Below are 9,890 nucleotides of genomic sequence, written 5' to 3'. Positions count from 1 at the left end.
CGTCGTAGAGTGATGCTTTATGACTTTCAGATTCAGTCATAGCATTCTCTAACTTCTTCTGCAACTCTGCTTCCTTTTGTTTTGCTGTCTCAATTGCTACTTCCTTTGCTCTGGATCTTTCTTTAATCTTGCTGAGCAGTTCATGCACCATGTGCATGTCTTTTTCATCTTCATCTGTCAACTTGACAGCTCTTTCTGCCACCACCTCCAATGGCTTCGGCTCTTCTAGTATGTTCTGTTCGTCCATTTTCTCTTCACTCTCCATTGTACCCTTTGTCTTTTCCTTCGTCCCTTTCCGATCATCTTGTTTTCGTAGGGATATCCCATAAACTGCCTCCAGGGCCTCTTCTTCACTGTATCCGATCGCTACCAGATCCTCATAATCATCTTTCTTTTGCTGAACTGGATCTATCTCCTTTTCCCTGGTCCCGGCCTCCGGCTTTTCCATAACTTCTGTTTCTATTTCTATTGTGGTCTCCTCCACAATAATTTCCGTCTTCTTTGGGCTTGGTACATCAGTAAAGGAGGGCTGATTGTCCTCAGTCATCTTGGCTTTCCCTTTGTTTGCTTGCCCGTCTTTCTCTCGAAGTTCAGTAGACTCATCTACTTCCTTCTTCTCCTTGTCGTCCTTTTTCAGCTCAGCTTTTAAAAGCTGTACTTCCTCTTTAGTATAAGGCTCGACAGGTTGCTGCTCCAGTATGGCCTCCGACTCCTCATAAGCTCTAATATATTGATCATATTGATCAACATGTGGCCCGGCTGAGCTGGTTCCGACTTTAGTGGGGTCTGGCATCCACATTTCTTCAAAGTCCCCCTTTAGAGCTCTTTCCGCTCTGAACTGCTCCACCAGCCTTTCCATTCTTGCGGCTTTTTGACTCTTGGTTTGCTTGGGATCAGCCTTCTTCTTCACTTTCTTCTTGAGCGGCTCGTCCACAGCCTCTTCAGGTTCTGAAACTATTTCTAGTTTTCGGCGTGCTCTTGTGGACGCCCTCTTGGATACTTCTTGCTGTTCTTCCCCTTCATCGGCTTCTCTAAGCCACTCATTCTGGGAGGGAACCCGTGGCCCTTGATCCCTAGCTCCAATAGCTTCATAAGCTATTCTTGTTAGGATTTCTCCTCCTCCTATGTACTTTGGCTTCTGGTTGTGCATGGCGATTACTTGCTCGTGGATGTATTGAGCATAATTCACCTCTTTTGGCATGTTGCTCTTCAGTGCCCATGTGATGGTAGTTGCAATGGCATGGGGCGGTGTCGTATACTTTTGCGGTCTTTTACTGCAAATATGGAGAAATTGGTTGTATAGTCGGCAAAGGGTTGCCGCTCTTTGGTCTGCCATATCTCCATAAGTTGCATTCTGTTTCTTGGACCCATAAACCTCTATAGCCTCCCTTCTTTCCCTGACAGAGCTCCCTTTGTTGTTCAGCTTCAATGCATCTGCAATGAGCTGTGGAGTGATCTGTACTTCTACTTTCTCTCCATCCATGGCTGTCAATGTGGCTTTCCCATCCTTCTGAATGGATGTTGCCAACTCGTACACTCTTCTTGTATCCACACCTGATGGTCTCGAGGTGAAGAATCTGTGTAAGTCAGCCCTTTCCAGGTATCTGCTGATGTTCTCTGATCTGCTATAATCCACTAATTCTCGTGGGATCATAGGTACATCGACCGATTGCCCTTGAGGGTCTCTGAAAGTCCCCTGGTAGATCTTTATTCCCTCTTTTTCTAGTACTGCTTCCTCCACCCAAGTCTTGGTTGGCTTGAGGGTTTCTGTTGGAATATCAAAAGGTTCTGCTTCTGCAAGAGCATCCTTGATGGTTGGTCTTTTTCTCTTAGTTGCCGATGACTTAGCGGAATCCATGGATCCTGTAACTCCAATTTCAGAAGTTAGCGTCTTTTTAGTACTGAAAGCCGAAATGAAGCTTTTAACTATTCAAATGACTTGAAAATTGAAACATAAGCTATTCAGGGCCTAAGGATGCAATGTAGGTGAAAAAATATGCAAACTGGGCTCAAAATCATGCTGGAGACATCATACGCGTATGATGTCTTTTGTGTCAGAATGACTTCATATTGGTTGTGCTTGTAGCTGATAGTGTATACATGAGTATTATATGCTTGGATTTGAGTTTGGATCCCATTTGGTCAAGTTTTGGCCAGTTTACAGGCTCTTGGCAAAATTTTGAAAGGGAATTGGATTTTATGATCCAAATTGGGTAAAACTTGGTGGGTTACTTTCAAATGGCATGTAGAACACTTCTGTTTGGTGGTTGAAGCCCTGAGGTGCCAAAATCACATAGTGAGACATCATACGCGTATGATGTGTTTTAGTGCATTTTTGGACCAATTTTCTCTATAAACTTGGTTTGCTTTAGATAGGCTTATTCAGTGGATTTATCAAGTTTGGATAGAATTTGGACTAAAAATGGCTCTGGAGACATCATACGCGTATGATGTCTTTTTCATCAATTTTTCATGGGATTGGTTCTGTGGACTCTCCATGTGCTAGTGAAGGACTGTTTATACTCAAATCTTGGTTTGGACTTGAATATGTTGGATTTGGGACAAAAATAGGCTTTGTATGAAGGATTTTCTCTTAATTGGGCTAATGGGGTGATCCACTTGACCAAATGGTTCCAAACTTCATATGTAGCATGTATTAGATATGTATAATGGATGTATGATGACAAATGAGCATTTTTGGCTCTGTAAGTGCAAATAGACATTATACGCGTATGATGTCTTTTGTGTCAAAATGGTGCTTTTTGGTTCCAGATAGCTTGTAGATGTGTTAATCAACAATCCTACAAAGTTTCAATGAGTTTGGAGTTATTTTGACAAAATTAGGACCAAAAATCAATTTTATGGCCTACTTTGCGTCTTTTTGGTTTTCCTTGGGTTTTCTAACTCCAATTCTCATGATACTTGGTTCATAGGATGTGATTAACATGTGGAATGAGGCTATGCACTCAAATGTTGAAATGGATGTGAAAATCATGCTGTGAGACATCATACGCGTATGATGTCTTTTCTTGAAATGTTGGTCTTTTTGTGCAAAGAATGCTTTGTGCTAGTGCCCTAAGCCCTGCTAACTAGTTTTCAACTTAAAAAGTCATTAGTTTAGCTAAAAAGCCCCCTTATAGGCATTTCAGTCTCCGAAGTCGTCTTTTTGCCTTGGAGTTGAATTTCTTCAACTTTTCTTCTCGAGAGTTGCATTTCCAGCTCATTGGATATGTTGTGAAGCCACCTATTTGGTTGAACTTGACTTTGGCTCCCCGTTCTCTATCTTTCTCCATTTGGTTGCCCGAAAGCGTCTTTTTCACCATCGGTAAGTGAATCAGCTTTCTTTTGGGTTTTGCTTGCAAACATAAGTCATCCCTGTATATTTGAAGCTGCTTTGTAGCTCCTGTATACCTCCCCCCCTCCTAGTATGAGTCCTCTCGGACGACTATGAAGTGTCTGTGGGTGAAGCATTGTAGTTGTTTTGGTCATAAGTTCCCAATGCAATTGTAGAGCGATGATACAACAGTCTTTCCAATAAAGCTGCTCTTTGTTTGATTGAAGGATTGGTGGTCGGGTTTTGGGTTGGTTTTGGCACTTCGGTAGTAGAATCAGTAGATGGATTCTTCGTTACCTTGTTGTCTTTTTTCACAATCCAAATCTGCTTCCGCTTTGCTTGTGCTTGCCACAAACTCTTTGCGACCCAAACCTGCTTTGTTCTGTGTGTTGATTTCCTCGCCTTGAAATACCTAGGAGTTTCCGTTGATTGTATTGAAGGGAGTTCCTGTTTACAAATATTTGGGATCCAAATTTGCTTGCTATAGCTTTGTGCTGTCATGAACTTCTTTGGAATCCAGATTTGTTTCACTGTCCTTAATTGTCTGGAATCACTCTGTTGTCTGGTATTGAAGACTCTGTTTTCCACCTTTGTGTTCTCTGGCACTGGCTTTTTTGGTCTCCATACCAACTCTGACTCCATTTTTTTCCAAGGTTGAGCTGTTATATTATTGCTTGTCTTCCTTATCCACTGTTGAGAATTCCTCGTCGAAGAGTAATCCAGTTGTATAGAAACTTTTGGTTGCCATTGCTTCTTCTTTTTCTCTGGTTGTTGTTTATCTTTGTCTTTGGATTCGTCCTTTGGAGTTGGCTCTTCTCCTTTGGTGAACTTAACTGATTGACTTTCACCTTCGTATTTGATAAGCAGTGAATTAGAACTCCAGTCAATCATTGCATTATATTGCTTCTGCCATGGTTGTCCTAGCAATAATGGATGTTGTGTAGCTTGGTCTTCAACCACGTAAAACATATGAGGATACACATATTGGTTAATCTGTATATGTAAAACTGTGCATCCGACAGTTTTGATTGAATTCTCAGAGTAACTCTTTAACTCTTGCTTGGCAGTTTGTAATTTCGTGTCATTTGTCAATTGTCTCTACAAACTGAGTGAAAGTAGGTTAGCTTGAGCTCCTGAATCCAATAGTGCTCTGGCTTTGATTTGGTTGGTCCCTACTTTGCATTCAATGATGGGTTCTTCTTTGTCATTTCCCATTTCTGTTATACTGACTGCGTTTATTCGTATTGCTCCTTCATTGCGCTGTTTCTGACGCAGTAGTCTTCTTTTCTCCATTCTTTCCTTCGCCTCGGCTTGCGCTTCCTCCTCAATCTTTTTCTTTTTCTGGACACGCAGCTTTTCTTGATGTATTTTGAGAAGCATGTCTTGGGTTAGCGTCAAAAGATACTTTTTCACTCTGCATCCACTAATCCAATTGGGCATTTCTTCTCCGTCTAATGTAGCAAGCTTGACGGCTCTACTTGGTGATAGATCTTTAATCACCAGAGGTCCCATCCCTCGCTTTTTAAGCTTCTTAGCATGCTGTTTCAGAGTGTAAACTAGAACATAGTCCCCAACCTTAAACTCTTTAGTCCGCACATGCTTATCAAAAAATTCCTTTTGTCGCCTTTTTTGAGTGTAGATAGAAGCTACTGCTTTTAGGCGAAGCTCGTCTAGCTTTTCCAGGTCATCTATTCTATCAGAAAGCTCGTGCCTTGTCCACTCTAGGTCCTTAGCCACCCTTAATGTTGAAATCAAGAATTCTATTGGTAAGATAGCATTTAGCCCAAAAACCATGTTATATGGGGTCGTTCCTATTGATGTTTTATATGCTACCCTATATGCCCATGATGTTGAATGCAACTTCTGGTCCCAGTCAGTTCTCGACTCAGATACAATCTTCGTAAGAACCGTGCATATGGTTTTGTTTGTTGCTTCAGCTTGTCCGTTTGCTTGTGGATGATACGGGGCTGATTTCCTATGGATTACCATGAATTCATCTAGAAGGATCTCTATCACTTCATTTATGAAATGTGTGCCTCGATCACTCACAATTTCTATTGGCAATCCATATCGTACAAAGACGTATTCATATAGAAATTGTGCCGTGGTCCTGGCATCTGCTTTTTGAGTTGCCTTTGCTTCGACCCACTTTGTTAGATAGTCTGTAGCCACAATGATGTATTGTGCATGAGTCTTATATGCAGGAGGTGAAATGGGTCCGACATAATCAATCCCCCATTTTGCAAAAGCTCTTGCCTCCATCATCGGTCTAAGCGGAATATCATCTCTTTTAAGTGATACTTTGGTCCGCTGACAGTTATCACACCGTTTAACGTATTCCTCAGCGTCCATATGTAATGTTGGCCACCATATTCCTGCGGCTAAGACAAGTTTTGTTGTCTTATCACCTGAGAAATGGCCTCCACCTACTCCTCCATGAGCTTGCTCCAGGATTATCACATACTCAGACTCTGATGCGCAAATCCTAAGCTGGTTGTCTTTACCTCTCTTATAGAGTTGATCTCCTATTAAAGCGTAATCTCTAGCTTCTATCTCTACAGATTTCTGACGAGCTTTTGACGTTCCTTCTGGGAAAGTTCTATTTGTGAGATATTCAACAATATATTGACTCCATTCTGGAGCGATCATTATCTGATATAATGTCGAATACTCGGCTGGCGGTTTTGATGAACATACAATACATACAGTGACATATTCATGTACGCTTTCTTTCATTCCTGGCCAATAGACTCCCAATTGTAACAAATTCCTATATGTGTTCCTTCTTGAACAATGAAATGCACATTCCTGAACATGTGCTTCGCGCAGATATATACTATATTCCTCAGGATTGATGCATAGTCGTAAAACATGATCATTTCCCAATTGATACAACCTTCCTGCAATCAATTGAAGATTCTTGGATTGCTGAAGAGCAATAAGTTTCAGGTTGTATTCTCTTCTATCGAACTCTCCTCCATAGGTTAATAGGTTAACGACATTTTGAGACCACTTAGGTATCATTTCTATGTTGAACAAGTACGCGTCTGGCATGTCGTCATCTACTCCTATAGGGTCTTCTCCATTCGTCAATCGCGAAAGATGATTAGCTCTAAGATGCGTTTTTCCTTTCTTTACTACTACCGTGAAGTCGAATTCCAGTAAGATAATGAACCATCTCACTATTCTCCCGGTATTGCATGGTTTATTCACTAGGTAGAGCAAGGCTTGGTGATCCGTAAAAAACACAAACTTGTTGGCTAGAAGATAATGCCGAAATTTCTTCACAGCATAGATCATTCCTAATCCTTCTCGCTCTGTTGTGGTGTAATTCTTCTCTGCATGGTTGAGCTGTCGACTGGCGTAACAGATAGGAAAATCCATGTTTCCTTCTTCTGGCTGAGCCAGAATGCATCCTATTGCATATGCCGAAGCATCTATATGCACATGGAATATCTTCTCCCAATCTGGTGATTTCAAGACTGGAGCAGTAATGAGTGCCTCTTTCAATTTCTTGAACGATTCCTCACACTCCTCTATCCATTCAAAGTTCACTATTAGCCTGTAAAGTGGTTGGCCTATTATAGCGTACATGTAAATGAATCGTCTATAATATCCACAATGTCCCATAAAGCTCTGTACTTGTTTCGCATTGGTTGGTCTAGGCATATCCACTATAACTTTTATCTTCTCTAAATCCGTGGATATTCCGTTTTGTGAGACAATATGTCCCAGAATTCTGCCCTGTCGGACCATAAACACACATTTCTCAGGATTGAGACAAATGCGATATGTCCTACATTTCTCAAATACTTTTCTTAGGTGTTCTAGATGCTCATCTCTCAGTAGAGAATGTACACATAAGTCATCCATGTAGATTTCTAGAAACAACCTTAAGTATGCTTTGAAAGCATGCGTCATCAGCCTCTGGAAGGTTGCGGGAGCATTGGTTAGACCAAAAGGTATAACTCGATAAGCATAAATTCCCCACTCCGTTGCAAAAGCTGTTTTATGTTGATCTTCTGGTGCTATGGCTAGCTGGTTATATCCTGAAAAACCATCAAGAAAGGAGTATGCTGTTTTCCCTGATACACGCTCTAGAACATGATCAGTTATCGGCAGGGGATAATTGTCCCTGATTGTTGCAGCATTCACTTTCTTTAAGTTGACAGACACTCAGAGTTTTCCGTTCTTCTTAGGTACTACCACAATCGGAGATACCCAATCGGTGTGTTCAGCTTCCATTAGCTTATCTATCTCTTCCTTGATTCGCTTAGCAAAAGTATCATTATATGTGTATGGTCTCTGTCTGCTAGGCTTTGCGTCTTGTTTCAGTGGGATTGAGTGTTGGCATATCGATGGGTCAACTCCCTTTAAGTCCTTATAAGACCATGCAAACACATCCCTATACTCTCTGAGAAGACTCAAAAGTCTCTCTTCCTCGCCTGGAGACAAATCTGTGGCTATGTAGACCGGTCTAGGTGGCTCACCTGGAGCTGCTAAATCAACTTTTTTTGCATCCTCCGGTCCGTCATAAGATTCGTTCTCCTTCCTCTCTCGAATAGGTGGGGTTAATATCACCTTCCTATCCTCTATTGTGAATTTCCTATAGTGAGAGGGAACATCCATGTTTTCCTTGATTTTGACGTTTTCGTCCTCTCCACTCTCAATTTTTGTCGTCCAAACTTCCTTCAGAGTTTTCTTGAGCTCTCTGTACTTGTTTCTACGTTCTAACTTGGACTCCGTGTATTCTCTGTTGCGCTTGTTCTTTTCTGATTTTTCTGTTTTAGTTTTCGTTCCATTCTTTTGAACTTGATTTCTTGAGCCTCTTTTGTCTTTTCGTAAGCTCTTTTGATCACTGCCTCTCATTCTTCCAGAAATCTTATCCTTAACACAATCTTCAGCCTTTACTAGCATTAGGAGTTGATTTTTTCCTCTTATTCTAGGCATCGGATTGGTTCTAACCCCCTTTGTTTTTCTCTTTGCTCTATAGCGTTTCTGGCGTTGTTTAGTTTGGTTCGGAAAATCATAAAATCGGACATCCATTATAGTTTCTTCGTTTCCGCTTGAATTGTCCGTTGACTCGTTGTCTGCTTCATTTCCCCACTCTGGATGATCGGTAATGTCGTGAAACACCTCCTCTTCATCTTCCTTTTCCAGTGTATCGTTCTTTTCAGTTTCTTTTTCGAGTACAGTTCTCAACATGAAGTAAGGAACCACATCGTACCCGTCCTTATCGCAAAATTGCGTTGTGGGACCATCCGGAATTGCACAAACATCTAGGGTTGCTAGAATGTGTGTCCATTCTAATGGTTCAAACGTGTCCTCTGGAAAGGGTTCTCTTATATAAGTTTCGTCTTCGATAGCCCTCTCTAAAACATCTTCTTCTCTCGTTAGACTTCCACATCTCGAAGCTCCACACATCCATAACTCCTTGGGTTTACCTAACCAAGCTGGAAATTCGGATCCCGCCAAAGTAGCTGAATCAAACTCCTCTACCCGTGTTCGATTCACATCTTTGTAGCTATGGTCTTTCAGGTTCACACGTGTAGTGGTTTCCATATTTCTCAAGTATATGTGATCGTAGCCCCAATCTTGGACCATTTTCAACTGTCTCATGAATGGTCTTCCCAATATGATATCATAGTTATTCTCCTTGGCAAAATCGACAATAGCAAAAGTATGTTCGTATTCAATGCCGCAAGAAGTCACTACAACTTTCTCTAATAACCCCATAGGTTTCTCCATGTGTCCATCTGCTAATTGGAGTTTCAACCTAGTCTTCCTTATTGCTGGTTTCCCCCATTTTTTCCAGATTTCTTTTGTAGCAATGGCTACCCCTGCTCTGCTGTCTAGTATTGCCATCGTCTTCACTCCTTGGAATTCAACAGGTAAGGTTGTATTCCCCTCTTCACCTTCGCAATACTCTCCGACCTTGTTTAAGGGTACAGGCTTAGCGTTCTTTTGTGGCTTGCTCAGCTCCTCTATGCTCTCTTGCAATCTCGATGTTGGATCTTTTATCCCGAATTTCTCCAAGCATTTTCCTACAGTGGTCCACATATGTGGTCTTAGCCTCAAAAGCTCAGCTAAAGTGATAGTGCATGTCACTGGTGTTGACAAAATCTCTATCAATCCTTGCGAGTCCATGAATTTTTCTGATGAGATTTTTCGTGAGGGAAGTACTCTAATCTCGGATTTTGCTTCATACTCTCCTAAGTATGAAGGTAAGGTTTTCAGTGAATGAGGTTTGCTCTCCATTGTTCTAACAGAGCCCCCATCTCCCCAGTAAGATTGCAGATCCAAGTCCACTTGAGATCCTGCCTCAAATTCCACTATGGGAGGATTCCTGATGTCCTTTTCCCAATTTGTCTGATTAGCTTGGCAACTTAGCTCGTTTGCAAAGTTTGCCTCTCTCACTTGTTTCCAAAGTTCATTGTAATCCTCATCTTTTCCGTAAATCCTCTGTATGACTGGATGAAAACTCTCTATCTCCTGATCGGTTGTGTTCAATACTATACGGTCATCCTTTTGTGTATTTTCAGGCTTTTGTGCACTG

This window comes from Adiantum capillus-veneris, chromosome 13 (genome assembly GCF_014529385.1).
Source record: "Adiantum capillus-veneris isolate H3 chromosome 13, ASM1452938v2, whole genome shotgun sequence".
Classification (NCBI taxonomy): Eukaryota; Viridiplantae; Streptophyta; class Polypodiopsida; order Polypodiales; family Pteridaceae; genus Adiantum; species Adiantum capillus-veneris.
The sequence above is the reverse complement of the archived record's forward strand: the minus strand, read 5'-3'. Positions refer to the sequence as shown.